The sequence below is a fragment of the Haemaphysalis longicornis genome, unplaced genomic scaffold, assembly GCF_048455015.1.
Source record: "Haemaphysalis longicornis isolate Haplotype H1 unplaced genomic scaffold, Haemaphysalis longicornis Haplotype H1 scaffold_7, whole genome shotgun sequence".
NCBI classification, from domain to species: Eukaryota; Metazoa; Arthropoda; class Arachnida; order Ixodida; family Ixodidae; genus Haemaphysalis; species Haemaphysalis longicornis.
The window spans coordinates 85600534-85621857 of NW_027526422.1; the positions used below are offsets into that span (position 1 = coordinate 85600534).

Consider the following 21324-nt stretch of genomic DNA (forward strand, 5'->3'; position numbering starts at 1 on the left):
GAGTGGCAATTTAACCCTGCGTCCCGTGCAATTTAACCCGGAGCCTCGGTGTCGAGTGGCAATTTAACCCGCTGTCACGTGCCGCCGCTATCCAGCGGCACGTGAGTAGAACAGGCGTAGACCAGCCAGAGAGGACGCTGATTCTGGGGAATCAGCGTTCTCTCGTCAGCTACTGTATGCCTGTTAATTTTCAAGCTGAAAAACTGATAAGTGGTAGCTCTCGTATTCTTCTGTTCTCGCCAGCGAAGCTACATGCTTAGGTAACCCTTATTGTGGCGTAATAGCGCAGCGATTCGATGCCCCCAATACATACAAGAACCTCGTCAATATCAATCTATCTTATCTCATTCAAAAACCACCGCTTTGTAAAATACGTCAGCTCGCTACAGTTCGGCTAAGATATGGGTTCATGTTTTGTGCAGCCTTGATCGCGATGGCGTGGAGCGACGGACCATCCAAGTGTCGCGGGAAGCTTGTAAGTGACGTCCTCCAAAAGCTATACAGCGTATAGAAGTATTTTAGAGCCTAAACTTCAACACAAGTAGGTCCTCCCCAAAATAGGATCTGGTCACTCCGGTATGGTATTCGGCTGAAACCTCCCACGGGAGGGCTTCATGCTGCAGCGGGCAAAAGTAAGATGATAACTTAATGAGAAAAGGGCGAGGAGACCGAATTAAGCACTCATTCTGAGCTGCATCTGCGGAAGTATTAACGACCAGTTGAACGCTCTGGGGTTGACGCGGCACCAGGTCGGTGCTGAAGGCGCCGACTGGTGCGTCGCTAGGTGTGACCAGCTTGTACCAGCTCCTCACCTACTGATGATCCGCCAGCAGTTCAGCTGACCCCTTAGCAAAGATGAGACCGTTGCCTTGAAGCGACACGATGCGTCGCAGCCAATGGGGGCATCAGTACGGGCCATAGCAGTGTTCACAGACTGTTAATTTAACTTGCTCTGTTTAGCTGCTACAGACAGCCATTTCGCCTAATTTTAAGTAAAGCTTATTACTCCAGGTCAAACCCAGAAATGGTGATAGAGAATAGCCAGCGCAAGAAAGACGAGGACGAGGAAGGCAACAGACACAGCACGGCTTTTTTTTTTTGTCGTTGTGTGCAAGGATGTCTAAATGGAGCCGTGAAGCGCATCTTTCGACACGTTGATGACTATTTGGTGCTGGTTGAAGAACGCGTTGTACTGCCCGAAAAAAAAAATAAGAAAAAAAGCCGCGCTGTGTCACCTTCCTCGTCCTCGTCTTTCTTGCGCTGGCTATTTTCTATCACCATGAACCAAAACCAACTCGCCCAGCTTGCCATCTTGGTGCAAGCCCAGAAAGCGGCTCGTTCCTCGTAGCGTCAATCTGACCTTCAAGCTTAGCGGAGGTCAAGCCACGGCCTCGCGCGGCTGCGCTGTGAAAACGTCTAACCGCTCGTTCGTTCCGAGGGGAGCAGTGCGGAGAAGGGGATGTGGGAAAGAGTAAAGTCGAGTTCCATCAGAAAATGATACAACGATGTACTGGTTGCATGCAATTTCTTGGTATTTTTAACTGCGGACACGAAAAATTACGATTTGCTAAACAGCTTCGCTGTTAAAAGTAGACAAAATAAAAACTTTACAAACACGATCTCACGAAAGAAAAACATGCATCTTATCATTTCATTTCATTTATTTGCTCCTTAAAGGCCCGAGGGCATTACATAAGGGCGAAGGGGGGGGGGGGGAGGGCTTGCCTCAAGGTATAAGAATACATAATGAAAACAACAACAACAGCAACAAAAAAGAACGCAAGGGAAATAAACATCAGCTAGGAATAGCGAAACTATTGCAAACATTATGAAAGCTGGATAGAAAAAAAAACAATGGAATTTGCACAACTGATTCGGAAGGACCATCACGTGAAGGCTGATAGGTTAGTAATTTCAAGTTTCTTGAGAAATATTTTGCGATTTGTGCACGAGGCTATGTAATTGAGTAGTGAATTTTAAACTGCTGTTGCGTGAGAAGGAAAGAACTATTTGTTGATAACGTGCGGCACTTGGCTCTAATGATTGGGTGACTGGGGTTCTGACCGGCAGAAGCTCTTGGTGGTGGCGTTAATAAAGCGCGTCTTGCTTGTGACGGGTAGTAAAAGGGGCGCAGAAGGAACAAACGAGTGATAATGCGGCCCGTAGCGAAGGTGGGGAGGTTGATGAATATCCCCCACAAAAAGCGAAGACCGAACAAAAAAAGCCCGGGAAAGATCGTAGGAAATGCGAATAAAAATATAGCGGGAATGAGCCAACCGTGTACCGCCCTGAATTTCCACAAAAATGTACAATTTGCAAAATAAATGCACTTAATCGCTATAACGGTGTAACTTTACATCATTGGCGAAAAGAAACAAAAGAAAACTAGAAACAATAAAATAACCGAACGTATTTGGCTAGTCATAGCCAAATCTAGTTTAAAGCGGCTCAAGAACGCTCCCCATTTGTAGACAATTCTCAAAATTTCTGCGCATTTTTTTTAAGATGCAAGTTTATCCTCCACCCCAACTGCGCCTTTTCTGCGTTCCCTTGTTTCCAGAATTTCAGGCAGTGCTTCACTGCCTGTGAAATGGCAAACGGCAAGAGCGACGACATCTTCTACAAGAAGGACGGCACGCCTTGCAAGGTAATTCGATTCCCACGCACATCCTTTCCCTATCGCTTAGAAACAACGCGAATTCGTGGCCAAGGATGCACAGCAGCGTCTTCATATATTTTTGAGCACAAAAGCAGCTCAGTCGGGTACGTTTCCGTTTGTACTCTTGCGCAACATCACTGATGTAAACGACAGCTGGCGCGAACGTCGGCAAACTTGGTCAGCATTCTTAAAGGATTTGATAAGTGTATACGGCTGTGAAAATACAGGTACACGACCAAAACGCTCCTACGCAATCTTTTTAATAAAAGGGATTCCAGCGTTCCAAAGCCTGGTCAATTTTTTGGTCGGTTGGGAGGAACAGCCATATCGGAATGTGTTATTTTTTCCCCAGCGTCAGCTGTTGAAGTCACGTTCCCTGAAATTCGGCCTTCGTCCGTGGTCGTCGGCAAACCCAAAGATTGCCTCTGAGAAGTCGCGGGCCCTCGGAAAGAAACGTCCAACAGCCGAGAGGTGGTTAATTTATACCACAAGTGACGTGTCATCCCGACGTATGCGCCAGAAAGGTTTATCAGAATTTATCAGAAAGGTTTATCAGAGCCAGAAATTATTTATCAGCACGTGCAAGTCTTCGCAGCAAGTTTTCCAGTAGTCCACGAATGGTTAATAAGTCAGGAGAATTATCATTTCTTCAACAATTAAATAAAAACTTTTTTTAATTATCTCATTCAGCAAACCAACGGCAATCCGCAGAAAATTTAAAACATTATGGACGACACAACCGAGCTCAGTTAAAATCTGCACATTCTTGCAGATAAACTAGAGAACGGTACTCTCGGTTCCTTTAATTATGTTTTTACCCATATAAGACCACCTTTTGTACGGCAGAGTGACCCGAAATCGGATTCCACGCGCCGCCATCAGTGCCGGCTATTAAAAGAAGTTTCATAATGAGTGAAATTAACGTCTTTTCCAATCCGACCTTAAGAAACTGAAGGCAGTACTTTAAACACCTAATTGAGGTAAGGTCCCTGGACTCCACATAGCTCCTGCCGGAATAATTAAGGATACTAGCATGGATATCCCAGCAGTTTATTTCTTGTACCTGTTGAAACACTGTCTACGATACCGTCATATCACAAAACAAGATTGTTACCGTATGGGCGCCATATTTAACTGATAGCTCATGTGAACTCACTTCGGTTTTATTATTCTCCACATACTATATTTAGCTTTCACTCACAACCGATTAGGCTACTGCATGAAGCCATAGGGTAATACACATAAGGCATCTTTTGAACTTATAATCAGCGAGAGTGAGAGAAAGCCTTTAATGAAGACTGCCGAGGTTAGCCGAGCCGTCGCGCTGGCTTTCTACGCTAGATGATAGAAAAAAAGAGAAAGAAAGCAAAAAATCTGTAAGAATAAAAAGATGTCATTTGATGTGACCAAAATTTTCAATAACAAAACTCTGTCCAGTTCTGCGCCCCGAAGAACCTCCAAGAGAGCTTTGATTACACGTGCAGCCTAACTGAGACCCGACCAAGGTCCCAAAACAGCCCTCAGTTCAAGTGCTGCATTAAGCGGCCTACACAAAGATATTATTAGTTTCTGTAGAAGAAGTGACAACTGGGCTAGTTGGTAATGCATATGGGACATCTTGAAGGTAGCGCACTTAAACACGGACACTAGGGAAAGAAAGCGCTGCGGTTTGTCGCTTCTTTCCCTAGTGTCCGTGTTTAAGTGCGCTACCTTCAAGATGTCCCATATTATTAGTTTCTGTCTGTGCACGGTGTACTTTGCGCACCCGCATATAACATGACGAATGTCTTCTCGTGAGCCACATGTGAAACAAAAAGGCGAAGATTCCTGCTGGATTTTGTAGAGGTAATGTCCCTTGTAGGCCACATTCAAGCGCAGCCTATGCAGAATAGCTTCCTTGCGCTTGCTGAGTCCAGGTGGCATTCTGAAGGTGCACTTAGGATAAAACACAAACGCTGCGAAACATAAACCATTCAAAATTCGCTTGCCCGAATAAGCTTTTGCGTCAATGGACCGGCATCTTATGTTTTGGTTTCATTTATACGTTAGAACAGTGTTAACAATTAATAAAATATTAGCCCTCAGTGATCAAATCTCGGCAAGTGTTTTGTAGCTCCGAAAAAGTATACTATAGGCGGCAGTAAGAAAAAGAGCATTTCATTTTGCGTGTACTGCTGAATATCTGCGAAAAATAAATGGTTGGATTTAATGGCGCTTCAATTTGGAGCAGCACGCCTGATGACGCTAAAATTAAGCTCAATTTGTACCATTCCTAAAGCAGTTTTTATTCTAGAGACATAGTGTCACTTGTTCGTCATACGGGCTTGTTCGCCATACGGGCTTAAGATAGAGGCAATGGATTAAAACGTGTTTGTGTTCATGGTATGCTACAGCAATGCAATGTGAAACGCTCTGTTAATCATCTAAGTGTTAGTACTTCACTCGCCAAATGAAAGTTAGCAGCCGTTGTTTTTTTGCTAAAACAATTTTCTTTTGATTGATGCTTTGATCTGATATTTGTTGTTGTTTTGTTTGAGCAGTAACTTTCCCGTTGCAAGTCTTGAAACCTAAGTACCATGTTCCTTACTCGATACTAGCCCAGCAGCTATGGGTCCAAACAACAATTTCCGAGCTTTGAAAAAAAAAAATATAAACGACTGAATCAAATTCCATCACAAGGTGCTCTTCATCACGGGGGGTTGGCCAGAAAAGCTTGATATGAATTATTTATATGAATGAATTAATTAATTTATTGAAACAGGAGGCTGCCCTCGCTAAGAAGGGAATAAAAGTATAGGGCAAAAAATAATCAGACAAATAGTTTCACAAACACTGTGTTATGTTCCCAGAGACGCTTGAAAGTCTTTAACAAGTCACTCTGATGTTCGTAGAGTAGGGTAACACAGTTCAGCGCCCGCCGCGGTGGCTCAGTGGCTAAGGCGCTCTGCTGCTGAGCCCAAGGACGCGGGTTCGATTCCCGGCCGCGGCGGTGGCCTTTCTACTGGAGGCGAAAAGCGAAAACTCCCGTGTGTTCGAGATTTCCACGCACGTTAAAGATTCCCAGGTGGTCAAAATTAATCCGGAGCCCTCCACTGCAGCGCGCGTCATCATGGCCTGTTTAGCGTAGGCGCGTTAAATCACATATTCAGTGAATAAACACAGTTCAGCAGTCACTTGATAGCATTTAAAGCCTGTCACAACTCATACACATTTGCAAGGGACGCTTGTGACTGCACAGGCGACAATGTTTCCTAGAATGGAGGGGTCACCCCTGACTTGTACTAGGTGATCGGTTTCATTTTCCAAATCGGTGCGATTCAAGGATTAGAAATGTTGCCTGCCCACTAAGAAGGCTGAACAATACATGTCCAAAAATAAGCAATGGTAACAGGTTGACAAAAAGGGCTTTTGGGAAAAAGTACTGCGGGGATGAGTCCTGCGGTGTGAATTCCCAGTTGGCGTACACCTTACTCGCGAAGACTTCCCCTTGCCTAGGAAAACTTAATAATAGGAAGCCAGCAAAACATGCTTCATTGAGACGTTGTCGGCAAAGTTTCTTGAATTGGCGATATTGCGCCTGCACAGCCACACGAGCCGAATCAGCACATAGACTTTAGGCTCAACGTTAAAGGTGCCATGAGGACAAAATATAACCTTGTTCACTTAGAAAAAAATTAGTTTCTGGTAACTTTTAACCATCTGTGCTCTAGCCATGGCAAACGTTTTTAACAGAAAAAAAAACGCAAACTTTCCAATTTCGCGCTGCAGTGACGCAATAAGGGTTGCAATGAAACGATATTGGCCAGCAATAAGAACAGTTATCTGTGTGCCAACTGCAAGTTAGCATTAAAATGATACGATCAAACGGAACTAGAGGCCCCACTACAATCGCCTAGTCATGCTTCTTGGCGGTGGCTTTGGTAGGCCATGGCCTATCACACAAACAAGGTTTTTTGCCGACATAGAAAAATCGCTGGAAAGTGGATGGGGAGTAGCCACTTTTACACATGTTTTCTTTAATATCTTGATTATTTTGTGAATTTTGCAGTAAAAATTTTCTCATTGTCATCGGAACCACGCAGTCTTTTTATTGGCCCAAACTTCATTTTGTCCTCATGGCAATGTTCCTTAAAGGTAACGTTAATGCTGCATATGTACCTAACAAAGGTGATAGGCCAAGCTTCTTAGTAACAAATAGAGAAAGGAAATGATAAAAAAAATAATGAAGCATAATAAAACGGCGAACCGGTAGAAATATAACCAGCCGCTGGTTATACTGCGGGGCAATGACAAAATGCATGCTCTATGGTTTCTTCATTCGAGCATGCAGGCGCCGCAGTGAGCGCTTCTGGCCATCCCGATGAGGAAGGAGTAGGCTTTCGTGAAGGCTACTCCCAACCACAGCCTATAAAGTAAAGTAGACTGTGATCGAGACAGCCCACACGGAAGACGACGCTGGAGTAGAGGGTCCTGGTTGTGGAGGCGCGGATCCACAAAGTCCGGTGTATTTCATTGAGTAATGGAGGTCCTAGCACTCTAGCGGCATCGGTGCTTGAAAGCGGAAGCAAGATGCTGCTTTCACTGTCATGGCCTGTCCGGGCAGCTGCATCAGCCGAAACATTGCCGGTTATTCTACAGTGACTTGGCAGCCACTGAAATAAAATATTATGGTCATTTATGACCGTCTGGTGAAATAGTTCTCGAATTTCTGTCACGAGTTGGTGGAGAGGACCGCAGCGCAGGGCTCTTCGGAAACTTTGCAATAGACCATTGTTGGGAAGGAGCTTCCATAATGTATTGAAGAGGTTCACGAATGGCTGCAAGTTCAGTAGCCGTCGAGCTCGTGACATTTAGGACATGGAATGGACTTTTTGTTGATTCTGATGGTATAACCACCGCATCTGCCGAGCTCGAGGACATTACAGAACCACCTGTGTATGTATGCTTCTGGTCATTGTGTTGTCCGTGCAGTAACTGCATGGAAAACTGTCGGGGAGCCACTGGTGGAAAGTCGGTATTCTTTGCGATGCCCGGAACATGGAGACGAATCTCGTGGGTTGCCAAGCACCACAACGTGGAGAACGGTGTGACCGCAGGCGTGTAACTCGAGGTAGTTCAGCCCTGTGCGCTGCGACAATGGCTGCAAATTAATACCCTGGTCGACTTAGAGGAAGCGCGCAAGTTGGTGACATGGTAGCCTCGTGAGTATCCTGGTGGGCAGGCGTAGCGTCTCAGTGGTCGCATAAGTTGCTGTAGGATTGTCTTGGGCGATGTATATTGTTCCCACTGTTCCCGCACATCGCGGCAAATCAAGACACCTGCGGAGAGCCTGCGCTTGGACGCTCAGGATCACCCGTAGGTTAGTGGAGCATGTACTGGATATCGCTGGCAAGCTGTAACGCAAACCTCGCAGAAAAAGCGCCTGGTACAACTGCAGAATTCCTCTGAACGATATGCCCCACATCTTTTCAGCGAGAAATGTGAAAATGTGGGCGATGGTAGTGAGTTTCTTCTTTAAGAAAGATACATGTGCGGTCCATGACATGTCCCTGCCGATGACCACGCCAAAAAATTTGTGATTTCTGGAGTACGGTATCGACTTTTATTGATCGTTGTGGGATATCGGGACATGGGTTTACGGATACATGCAACCACCGCGCACTTGTCACTACAAATTCCTAGTCCTTGCTTTCGGAGGTATGCCCTCGTCGCATTGGCTGCTTTTTTGAATTCGTGCTCGCAGCTGAGGCCGATTGACTCCCGAAGCCCATAGGCGGGTGTCACCGGCGTAAATAGATACACAGACATTTTTTCGGCAGAGCGTGTACAAGTCCGATTATATCCAGGTTGAAAAAGGTAGGGTTTAGCAACCGACCTTGAAGAACACTTCGTTGAATGATGTGATACGATGTTGGGCCGTCTTCTGTTATAACAAAAGTGATCTTCAGGACAAGAAGCTTCGTATCCATTTGAAAGTTCGGCCACCGAGTCCAAAGAGCTGAAGGGCGTCTAGAACACCCTCGTGAAGCCCATTGTCTTAGGCCCCTTTGACGCCAAAAAGAACGGTGCTGAGAGGCGTTTGCGGATATTTTCTTGCTGTACAAACGTTACTAAATCTATCACACAGTCTATAGGAGAACCCGCTCCCCGAAAACTGGCCATAGCCGTCGGATATGTGTTGTGGTATCAGAGATACCACTGCAGCCGCTAAGTACATCCTTTCCATCACCTTCCCAATGCAACTGCCAGGGCAATAGGGCGGTACGATGCTATGTCAAGGGGAGGTTTTCCAGGATTTAGCAAAGGAACAAGAAGGCTTGTTTTCCACTGTGGAAGTACGACACCATCTGTCCATGTCGAATTAAATAGGACCAGAAGCGTTTGTCGAGCTCCAGGGCCAAGATGGCGTAAAGTGGAGTACGTTACTCCGTCATGACCCGGTGTAGAGCTGTGACTTCAGGGTGCCGAGACTGCCTCTAACTCTTCTATTGGAAAGAGAACGTCGATACGTTCATCGCGGGGAGGAGCGGCTTGGCTGTTTCTCGCAGATCCAACGCAATTTGTCATCGCGGCAACCATCACACAGAAGCCCGCGGCAACTTTCAACTCCTGACGGCTTTCATGGAGTTCTAATGCCTTGAACGGGCATCGCTGCCGCACACGCATTGCCAGTCCACGCATTGTCCTCCACATAGAGGGCCGAGGCTTCTGAGGGCCGACGGACTCGCAAAACGATTTCCACCTGTGTGCCTGGACCTGTGCGATGCGCCGCTGTATTTTATTCTGTGTGCGTTGTATTTTCTTCTGTGTGTGCACGGATTTTAGGCCTCCTCGATTATCAGTCCCGGAACGTCCGCAGACTGCCCGAGATGCGATCCGGCGCTCGATTTTCCCATGTATTTGTATGAGGCTTCCAGTCCGCGGGCGGCCTTCGGATTGCCCTCGGACCGTCCAGGACTGGCAAATCGAGGATGCCCATTGTACGCCTGTAATGTCGCTCGGCGCGCTGTTTAATTGCGCGGAGGCGTTAAAAGCTCGATGTCAAAATCCGTGACTCTTGCAGGTAGCGGGGCAGATCGCCTAGATGACTGGGTTATACAGTCAAACCTCGGTACAACGAACACCACATTAACGAACTTTTCAGATTAACGAGCGTTTAAGAAATCCCACGCCGACTGCTTGTAGTTTTAATGTAAAATTATTTCACTACAACGTACTTCAGAATAGCGAACGTTTCAAAATAACGATCGTTTTATTTAGTTCCGTGCCATGTTAACACCTCAGTACTACGAACTCATATTTTCAAGGCCGGAGACTCTTAGAAGTCCGTTAAACAATCGCGGCAACCGGGGCAGTGTGCTAGTAGACGACACGGCAAAGCGCAGCGAAGAAGAGGACGTCTTGCAACTTGCTCCGCGGAATGCGGCAACCGATGCAAGAGGGAGAAAAAAGGTGAGGAGAAGAGAAAAAATGAAGCATGGGTAGCCTTCTCCGTCCCGAAAGCCGCGGCCGCGCTATTCGCGCTCACCCCAACTTTTTCTACGTTCCGCCGCTGCTCACGTGGCTTGCTGGATCTTCACGGACATCAGCAGAGCTGACAACAGAGGACATTGCCCAGACCGTGAGCGTTCAGGATGAAGTGAAGATGGCAGCGAGGATGGCATGAACAACGATGCCTCTGAGGGTGCCGCAGCAGCACTCGAAGACTACGACGAGCACGCGACGACTGCGGATGTGGTGGACAGCATACAAAAACTCCGCACATGTCCGGGGAAAAACCGCACGGCCACTGATTCACTCCCCAGGAATGTGTAAGAGTTTGAGTCCTTCGTGCTAGGAAGATTGTGCTACTCGCGCTAGATGAAAATCGCCAACCACTTTAAATAAACGTGCATTGTTTCATGATCACTAGTGCATTTTTTCTTGTAAAAAATGACTCCAAGGATGCACTGCTTTACACGTAGGTCGTTTTAGGCATTGAAATACTATTTGTTTTCTTAAATTTTGCGATTTTCACTATAACGACCTTTCAGAATAACGAGCAATTTTCCACGGTCCCCTGAAGTTCGTTATATCGAGATTTCACTGTATTGCTGATACCAACCTCTAGGCTTGTGACAAACCTATCCCGGCAGGCGCACTTCATCAGGGGTTTAAATTTCGGTCAGTCAGTATGCGTGGTAACAGTGGGTGAGAAAGAGAGATGGAATCCTTTAATATTGATGTATGTCGGAGTGTGGTCGCTGCCGTGAGTTTAAATATCAGTAAACCAAGACGGCCAGCCAGATGCGTTGACGCCAAGGTAAGATCCAGACAGCTCCCGTATGATGGACAACGGAGAAATGTAGGGCTGTCATCATTTAGCATGCAAAGGCCATATTTAGACGCCAATGATGCGAGTCCTCGGCCCGTGTGGTTCATCTTGGAGCTTCCCCGGAATAAGTGGTGAGCATCGAAGTCTCCGGTGATTATCCAAGGGCCTGGTGTTATTCTGGAGATATGCTCCAATCTCTGGTGGTCTATATGAGCTGATGGGGATGTGAACGCGCCAGGAAGCGTGAAGGAGAGCTTGCATTTCTTTACAGTTAGGCACACATAATGGTTGGTGTCGTGCTACCGTATTGAATCAACTGAATAGGTGAGTTCTCGGCGGATGAATTCCATTAGTTTTCTTGGTTTCTCGGAAGTGGAGAGCGATAGAGAAAAGCTTTTATTAAATATAAATACGAAGGCGTGCTTAGTCCTCCCATTCCAGAGGACCTCTGGTGACGTCTTCAAGCCGCTGCCTGATGTACGCCGCCAGCTGCCTTTGTTCTTCAGTGGCGCTTGTTGCGGTCAGCCATCCTTTGTGGGGTGTTTTTAGCGTTGTGTATGGTTGTGCAGTTCCAGAGGATGTGATCTTGGTCTCGTATGATGTTATATATGGAGAAAGTAGGGGATGGTTTTCAGGATCTCCACATGTCTTGTGCAGTCTAGCCGGAGTATCCGTGTCTGAGCTTGTCTTATTGAGGTTGCTTGGTATATTGTGAGCGTGTCAGAGGGCTGGGGAGTTCCCTCCTTCCTGTGGAGTAGTCCTTCAATTTAAGTGCTGTCGGCACCATGAGCGTTTGGTTTGGTTCGAGGTTGGCAGGAGCCCGGGCTAGCTGATCAGCTTCTTTGTAACCTGCCATTCATTTGTGCCCAGGTATCCAGTACACTGTTACAGCCCCCTTGATACTCTTGCTGATGGCCGTTACCTATGGGTCGACACAGTTCTAGACATAGCAGTTGGTGATAGGCGCTTTTTCAGTCCGTTTATATGTGCGTGTGTTTCGTGTGGTGGGATGTATGGGCAAGAACAGTAGCGATGGCTGTGAGTTCAGCACAGATGTGTTCCATTGGAGGATGCACAGCTGGTACTCCCATTTTTCCCTCGAGGTCAGCATACGCTATACTTGCTGTCATGTCTGTTACTGCTGCATGTGTGTATATGTGCTTGTTTAATTGGTCCACAGCTGCTCGTTTATCAAGATATTTGGCTCAAATGTTCCTTGTGACCTTGTACGTTGGCAATGCATGTGCCTTGATATGTATGCAACTTTAAGCAGGTTAGCCGTGTGTGGGTAGACAAAATGGTCTCAAGGAACGAGACCTCCTACGACTACCACATGCACTCCTAGGAAATTTCACGAATAAGGTGCCATGCAGCGCACACCAACTTCACGAAAGCGCAGAAAGAAAGAATCAACGCTCTTATTAGGAAGGCGACAAGTGGAGGATTCGATGCTTTGATAGCCGGACAGTCTAATTGGAGTGGGTAAGTTTTGTTCAGAGATCACAATAATCTGGAAGTGATTTGAAAGCACAAAGTGGCGAAAATTAGAAAGTTGAGGTTTCACAGTTATGGCAATTCACTGAAATATGGAAGCTCCACATATTTCCTGACCAAAGGATGAAGACAGATGGGTTATAATGTCACTCGAGGGCTAGCAAATAGTGAATCCAAGGCGTCCAGAACTTCCAAAGCGCACGTGGTGGTTGGCGTTTTCAGGGTATTCAGAAGCTTGGCCCTGGCGTTGATGAGCGCCCTTACACTGCGATGACTTGCATAACTAGTATTTACTCAAGTCACCCACATGCTTCACCGCATCTCCAATCGACGTCGCGGCATGAAGGAGGAAGGCCTTCTCCGCCTTACCCGCGCCTTCCTCTTATCACGGGTCATCTACATCGCCCCCTACCTTACTCTCACCAAACGTGACATGGAAGCCATTGATCGCCTCGTAAGCAAAGCTATAAAAAAGCTCTAAATCTCCCTATGTCCACCGCGACAACTAAACCGCTCCAATTACGCATTCACAACTCGGTTTCGGAACTCGTCGATTCAACGACTTTCCAGTCAACGTCTCCACCTAACTCAAATACCAACGTGACTGGTACTTTTACAGGACCTCACAATGTCAGTTCCTCAGACCACGGACCGAACTCCTACCCCATAACGGCGCCATTTCATTCGTATCCACCCTCTTCTCAGAACATGCATTCCTCTTTGCGCTCCGGTGGGCGCCACGCTCATAGCCAAGCCCAAGAACGAATCTACGGAAACAATCCTACTGTTTCATACACAGATGCCAGCCCTTACTCCAATCCGTCCCATTACTTGGCCATGGTAACCACAAAAGACAAGACCGTCACCTGGGCCTCAATCAAGACCACATCTATCCGTGTCGCGGAAGAATATGCTGTAGCCCTCGCCATCACTCAAACTCCCGCAACGACTGTAATTACGGACTGTCAAGCAGTCTGTCGTAGTTTTTTTTAATTAGGCAACATGGCCTCTACCACGTGGAAGCTCCTCCATAAACACGTCCACAACTGAAAGGTCAACATAGTGTCAGCCCCGGGACACTCCTCACTAACGGGCAATAACTTTGCCCATAGACAAGCCTGCCAACTTTCCTCCGAGGCCTCTGAAAAATACCGAGTCTCTTTCCCCGGCTCACATTTCAAGACATCACCCAGCATTACCTCACTTCAAGAGAAGAAGTAGTACTCCGAATACTCCAGACAAACACCTTTCCTCACTCAACTTGGCTACATCGGATGTGCCCAACCCAATACCGCGCCACATGTGAATTTTGCCGTAACCCATATACCGTCATAGATATGATACTAGGCTGCGCACATAACTGCGCCCTGCCACCTTTACCCACATTCCTTCCCCTCCCTGAGCTTTGGGAGAACCTGACGACCAGCGCCTTTGTTTTCGAAGGAGCAATCTAAGTCTGGTGAGGCTTATAATCCTCCCGTCGGGGCTCTGCAGGTGACCAAAACGGCAGCCTGGGCCAATCTTCCGCCGGCGGGAACGACTTTCCAGTTTTGTTGACCTCCCCAGTTGAAGCTGTGGCCACACTGCTTGTTGACCCCCCCGCTGGTGGCAATGATATGCAGGTGGTAGTAGCGACTGGGGTGGTGGCGGTGGCAGTGCCTGTGACGTCAACCAGAGGGTTGCGAAGAGGGGAGTAGGCGGAAAGGATAGGGGCGCACGCCGTCAGAGAATGGGCTGGCTGCATCGAATTTCACTGCGCCCAGCATCGTGTGAGTTTTGTTTTGTCGTGAAATTGTATGCGCGTTCGCCACGCACTCTAGCCCGAAAACCGAGCTTTCGCACGACAAACACGGATTCAGTGCATTGAACCACGGCAAAATGTATTTCCGCGGTTTCATGCATGTATCGTGCCCATGACCTAAAACTCTTTCTTATGGATGACTGCCGTCTACGCTTGAGAGAAATAAAATTTGCTCACACCATTTGCTTGAATTCTGCGCAACCTATATGTAGTGTGCTGAAATTTTCGCTGGTCGTCCACCTTCGCAGAGTGGAATCGCTCCTCTTTTTTTGCATTTAGGGCTTCATTAAAATCTGCGAGATGCCTTTAAGAGCTACAACCCATTTCCATTTGGTTTTTTTCGGCTCTTCATTCAAATTATGTAGGATGTGCGTAATTGCGACAATATTATTTTTCTCGTCAGCGATTATTCTGCGTTTTTTTGCGATTGTTTCGCCGAAAGTTGTGGTTATATATGAATGCGTATTTTTAGGGCTACCGACCTTCTGTGAAAGAGAAAGAGGTTGCTTTCCTGGCACAACTTTTAAGGCGAAAGCTTTACTATTATATTATACATATTTCAAGGTCATTCATCGCGTCTCAAGTGACGTTCGGCCGCCGGCGCGCGATCTTCTGTCTCGTCGCCTAGCTCGCTTAGAACGTACCCCCCCGGATGCTGTGCCACGTGACTCGGCGAGGGTTTGACGGCTGCTTCGCTGTCGCTTGGTCCCTTAGTCTCGCCATCGATGGCGCTCTAGCTGGGCTCTCTGTGCATGCCATTCAGCTCAAAAGGAAGGCTGAATCTAATTATCCAGTAGATATAGCTGGACGGCAGACTGCGAAATCTAAAGCAAACGCAAACTTTGACGAAACACTGTGTGCCTTTGCTTTCTTTCGTGATAACTAGGTTTAGAGTTGTCAAACCTCAGCTTTTTTTTCATCTGTTCCAGACTGTTTTCCTGCAACCCGGCACCTGCCGTAAAGGGCGTTGCTTCTCGCCCAACCACCCACCCATGGATATCTACCAGGATTTTCAAGTCAAGCCTCAGCGCCACTAACTCGCCTTCGCCGCTTGTCGCTGCTTTTTTTCGTCAGAACAGAATAAAGTGGAGGGAAACTCCTCAGACCTTCAGGGAATTCAAGAGTTTGATGTAAACATCCACCTGTTCGGCCTCCGGTACTAACGCATAGAGTTTGTCGAATATTTTCTTAACTGCCATATTTTTTATGCCACTAGACTAAAACGGTTGATTTCGGAGACTGCAGCTTGCGCGACTCTTTGGGTAAGGTCTTCAATTGCTCACGAGTGTCACTTAAACATCAAGTGCTGACATTCAAGAAGTTGTCCAGCCTAGACGTTTTTACAGCAATATAGTATCACGACAGATTGCCTGCAAGGAATGCTCAAGGCATGCAAAGCTTTATTGACACCAGACAAGGAACGCTCACCGTGAAGGACGCAGTTAAAGGCCAAATTTATTTTGAACATACAGCACGTACAGGCCAGTGAAGTGCGTTGTTAATGAGTTAGAAACAATAGCTCCGTCGCAGACGATGCTGCACCTGCTGGTGGATCACGCAAACAGCTATGAAGCGGAAGTGATATGCCGGCCGGCTGGATGCTGTATTCTCCGGTTAGGCAGGAGAAACGGTAGACCGCTGTTGGGCGACATCTCGATGGGGCTGTCGCGCGCGCAAAGCCACTAAAGCAGAAGACAAATTTCCGTCCGAGCAATCCGGTTTCCGACACGGGGCGTCAAAAAATCTAGCACGCTGGATGCGCACGGGAGTGGTCAGTGCGGTAGGTCATTCCGGTAGCCAAACCGGTTTTCGGGGCAGAGACGCGTGCGGGACGAGTGCTTTTCCGCTCATGTTTTCTCGGCTCCGCATGCGTCTCCGCCACAAAGCACAAAAGCGCTACACGAAGCTTGAAGCACAGCATCGCGCTGATTCGTAACAAGGCCCTGCTTGAAAGGCGGCGCATCATCCGACGAGATGTCACAGTCCTCATTGGAAAAGATGAAGACCTCCTCCCAATGACACGCCCACCAATAAGTGAGCTGACTGAGTTTGCTAATAGGTTGAAAGAAGACCGTGACGCACTAAGCTAGGTTAACCGACTAGTGGAAGATACCGCCTCATTTGACAATTTTGTGGCCGAGGTGTTTGTGCAGCAAAAGACAAAGCTGAAGTTAAAGTGTTCGAAACAAACAGACCTCTAGAAAACCTAATTGCTTGTATAAAAGATCAAATTCCCGCAGAATATATGGTACGTCTGGGGAATCGGGTCAAATATTTGGAAAGTAACAAAACTTCAAATGCAGATCACAGTCATGGAGCGGAGAACGATGAAGGCAGGAATACGATGAAACTAGAGTTCTTAATATAACGCCAATGGGAACCAACTATTTTTTGTAACCTCCCAAAGAGGCTACACGCAAAAAGGCCTGCTACTCATATCTTCTTGGAACGAAAGGCAATAATTCCTAGTACGATGGAACTAGTAAAAACAAAGGAAACCACCAACGACTCGGCCATTGATGACCGACCTGACGCTAACTACAGCCCAGAAAATGTTCACAGTAGGGGTGAAACCGTGCTTCAAGCGCCCAGTGATGGAGAATGCAAAAGTACGGAGCCCGAGATAACTGACGCTGATTTTTCTGTTGAGGACAAAAGGATACATTTGTTACGACCTGACGTACTTTTCCCTGCAGTGTTCAAACATAAGGCGCAGGAGAAGCAGTGCATGCGAAGGAAAACAGAAACTGTTAAGAAGAACCGTTCAAGGACAGATGGCCTTGAAGAGTGTTGTGCTCATAATTTAATACAATCGAAAAACAGATCGCCAGCGTCAGCTGAGGGTTGGGAAATCGAAGTACATGAACAGCTTCACTTTTTAAAGACGATAGTCTTTCTTGGGCTACTTAAACCCAGAAATTTTGGTCTGTCTGTATGTCTGTTTGTCTGTCTGTCTGTCTGCCTGTCTGTGACTCAATTCAGCCACCCAGCCAAAGTAAAACAAGGCCTGCGCAATAGTATTATATAGTCACAGCTAAATCTACCGGTCTAAGTCCGGTGTAATGTTCATACTTGCCAACATTGTTGAAGAAGAACAAGACATTACGCAAATATAAGACAACAAATTAATACAGAAGTGATATTTGCCGGGTTACTCTATAAAAAATCATACATGCTTGATTCTAGCGAAGTTAAATACTTCATCAACTGCAGAAAAAAATTCACTCCGCCGTCGCCTGCTGTCGCCCGTGCCACTATAGCTTCTGGCGCCATTTTATGAAATCAACCGGCAACAGTGACGAAAGGTTCCACTAGATATGTTCCACGTTCTGCTTGGAACGCACGTGAAGTAGGGCAACGTGGTTCTGTCAACGTTGAAGTAGGGCACCTCGATTCACGCGCGTCTCCGCCGTACGGCAGCGTTGGCATCGAGGCACCCGGCCTGGAGCAGTGGAACGTGGTAAATTTAAAATGAACTAAGCAAACCTTTGGCGTCTTTACCTTGGGAGGAGCGCGACTCAAGACGAACAACATGAGATTTGAGCGGGAAAGCGAAGGGAGGCGGCATTTACTTGGCAAAAGTCGATAAAGACTATCGTCTTTTGTCGACATTTGCAACGAAAGGAGCAGATACGCGGCCAATTTTTTTCCATGCGCGCCTAAGGCCAAATGGCCTACCGTTCTCTGGTTCACTTCAAGACCTGATAGAACGTCTGATTTCAAGCACAGTACAGCATTCGCATATGTGAGACCCGGAACGATAACTCCTTTCCACATTCCTCTGACTACTTCATATTTGTTATACCCCCACAGAGGTCTATGCTTCATTATAGCTGCGTTTCGCTTTCCCGTACCCTTAAGTTGCTCTTCGTGAGTACTTAAGTAGTTATCCCCCTCGTTTATCCACACTCCCAAATATTTATATTCCTTCACTCCGGGTAATTCGCCATGCTGAATAGACCCTGCGTCAGTGGTAGTGTCATTGAAAACCATTATTCCCTATTTTTCTGCGCTAAAATTTAAACCGAGGTCGGTGGCTTCCTGGCCGCTAATCGGTCTGGTTATCAGCTAAAAGAACAATGCCGTCTGCGTATAACATTCCTGGTATACGCTGTTGTGCCGCTTCGCCTTGCAGCATATACGTTACGTTGAACCCTACTTCACTTTCTTCCAGTTTCTTTTCTAAGCCTGCCTTGTAAAGCATAAACAGTAATGGGCTCAAAGGGCATTCCTGCTTCAGTTCCCGATGGATGTTGACCTGCTGGGCGCATTTCTGTCGCTCCCTTGTAACGTGTACTCTCTTTATATGTATATTGTAATAAGGAACCGTATTAACTCGTCATCTAATCCCTGGAGTTTCAGCATTCTCCGCAGTTCTCTGTTTACGTTGTCATATTCCTCTTTGATGTCCAAGAACGTAATCCATAATGGCCTATTGTGCGCTTTCACAATTTCAGTGCGTTGCGTTATCACGAACAAATCATCATCCAATCGCCTGTCTTGTCTAAATCCATTGTGCAGTTCCTCAAGGATTTCATTTTCTTCCATTCATGCTTGAATTTCTGATTTTATAGCCTGTATAAATCAATACTGGCTTTGTTGCCTCTGCCTTTATATAGCTGTGGTCACTCATACAGCGCCTCGCTGCGGAGCGCAGTTCAGGCGTGTACTATCAAAATACATTTAAATACTAACAATGGCGCGCGTTGCTTTTAGCACATGCTGCACGTCCTGGCACGTCGCAACCATCCCGTACGTTATTCCAACTGTGCGTGCGCAGCCAGGAACTGTTCCTTTTCCCCCTCCGGTCACCCCGCGGCCAATTAACTCTTTAGGGCGCGACGATCATCGACACCCGCAACTTTCTTGCATGCCAGAATTCTTCTGGCCTTCTTCCGTCGTATCAGGAAGCAAATTTGAATAGACTGGTGGCAGGCCAAAGCTGCGATCTCGTTGCAGTCGTCCACTTTACACAGTAAACATTCCCAAGTGGCACCCCCTCCCGCTTACCGAGGGGCTGGTACCCGGGGCCCAGGGCCCCTCGGCCCTCCCGTAGCGACGCCACTGCTGCTGTTTCCAGCGCTAACTCCTGGCAGCATTTAAAAAATCAACCGGCAATAGCAACCAAAGGTTCCACTATAGATGGGATCCACGTTCCGCTGGGAACGCTCGTGCAGTAGGGCATCGTGGTTCTATAAACGTTGTAGTAGGGTGCCCCAAGTCACGCGCGTCTCCGCCGTATGGCAGCGCTGACATCGAGACACCCGACTTGGAACAGCAGTAGAAGGCGGTAAATTTAAAGTGGCTTGAGCAAACCTCTAGTGTGTTATCTTGGGAGGAACGAGACGAGAGAGGAACAGCATGAGAGGCGAGCGGGAAAGAGAAGGGAGGCCTTTGCTTGGCAGGGGCGCCAGACGACTATCGTCTTTCGGCGACATTTGCAACGACAGGAGCAGATACGCGGCCATTTTTTACTAGAAGACGTACAGTGCACCCCGACTCAAAGCACACAGCTGGAGCAGCACCCAACGCTAGAAACCAAATTGTGCGCTTTGAGAAGAGCCACAATGCAAAGACTCCCCACGTGCATCCGGCTGCTACAAAGTAAAATGTTGACTTCAGGAAGCAGCAAGGAATACCTAAAACGAAGACAGTAAAGAGGAGTTCAAGTAGTCTTGTCAAAAGACTTCATCGATGGCTCATGGGTCCACCAAAGCCAAGATGTCGTTATCATCGATGGACGTGGAAGCCGCCAAGTGTCGAACGCTTCCGGCTCACATGGACTTTAACTGAACTCTCATATACTAAACAATTACAGGTGAAACTATTGTGAAACCTGCATCGTTGTGGAAATTAGGAGGTATTCATTGGAGTGGAATGCATGCAGGCAACCGTGTGTGCGCCGCCATATCCGTGGCCAAGCGTCTGTTGCTAAGGCGACGTTGTGCGCACGGCCCGCAGATGAGGCACCCCTCGTCTCCTCCATGCCTTCATGGCGGCCAGGCAAGCCACGGGCCGCGGCGTGAGCTTATGTTTTCGTGCAAGGCATGTGCAAGTGATTCGATAGTCAATTGTACCGCAATAGCATTGGTTGCGCGAAAAGTCATGGTTCCGACCATGAGTGTGAAAACCTTATCTATGCAATTCAACCTCAGCCTCTGCGCGTACCTACGAGCGAGGGCGAGTCCTGGCGCAAAGGTTGCAACGTGAGCGCAGTGGTCCGTTTGACAGCAGGAACTGCATCATTCCCAAACTGCAGCCCACTGACCGCAAACAACAGGAACTCCATCATTTCCAAACTGTTGCCCACTGACCGCAAAGTAATACCTCGGCGCCAAGTACAGCGCGATCTACCTATCGCCAGGCGCGTATGAAGTAGCCGCCGCAGATCAGCTGATTGCCAGCCGCCGCGCTCCAATGTCGGAGGTGAGTTGTTTTCCTGAGTGTAAAACATTTAGCGCACGAGAAAGCCAGCGCTCGACGTACGCGTGACACATTTCTCCAAAGAAATTATTCGGTTTTTGTACTCAACCACGTATTAGAGGGCACTAACCAGACAAAGTCGTGGATACGGTGCGGGTGCACTTGCGTCGACATCCGCGGCGGCAGCCAACTGCAGCGTGAGGCATGCGCGCCGTTCGCATGGCGGTATCATCCTCCGGTGATGCCAAGTGCTCGAGGGCAGGTATAGCGCCACCACATAATGTGAGTGCGATTAATAATATATCAATTGACGCAACTACCGATAATCGGGCTGAAACGCAGCAGACGATGGAAGCTGTTTTTTTTTTTTTCTGCGAGATGAGGGCACAAAGCGCATGCGCTAGCACAGTGGGCACGGACATGGCGGTTTTCAGTGTTGCCAAGCGAAGAAACCGGCCGCTACACTTGTTATTGAATACCACCTTTCTTACTTTTTTTTTAATTTTTCAGAATATCATTACACCAATTATCTCCATTTACGCTGTTATAGCGATTACAGGTGGAACTTTCGCGAAATCTGCATTACTGTGGAAAGGCAGGGTGTTACACGTTTCGCCATTTTTCATTTTCGCA

The 21324-nt window shown here is 47.4% G+C and overlaps 1 long non-coding RNA gene across 1 annotated transcript; it reads left to right on the plus strand.

Moving 5' to 3' along the window:
- The first annotated feature begins 382 nt into the window (after positions 1-382).
- On the plus strand, positions 383-15330 carry LOC144144594 (uncharacterized). The gene is made up of 3 exons (XR_013317287.1): positions 383-475; positions 2561-2647; positions 15198-15330. It is a non-coding gene; the product is annotated as an uncharacterized LOC144144594 (long non-coding RNA).
- Positions 15331-21324: the final 5994 nt, after the last annotated feature.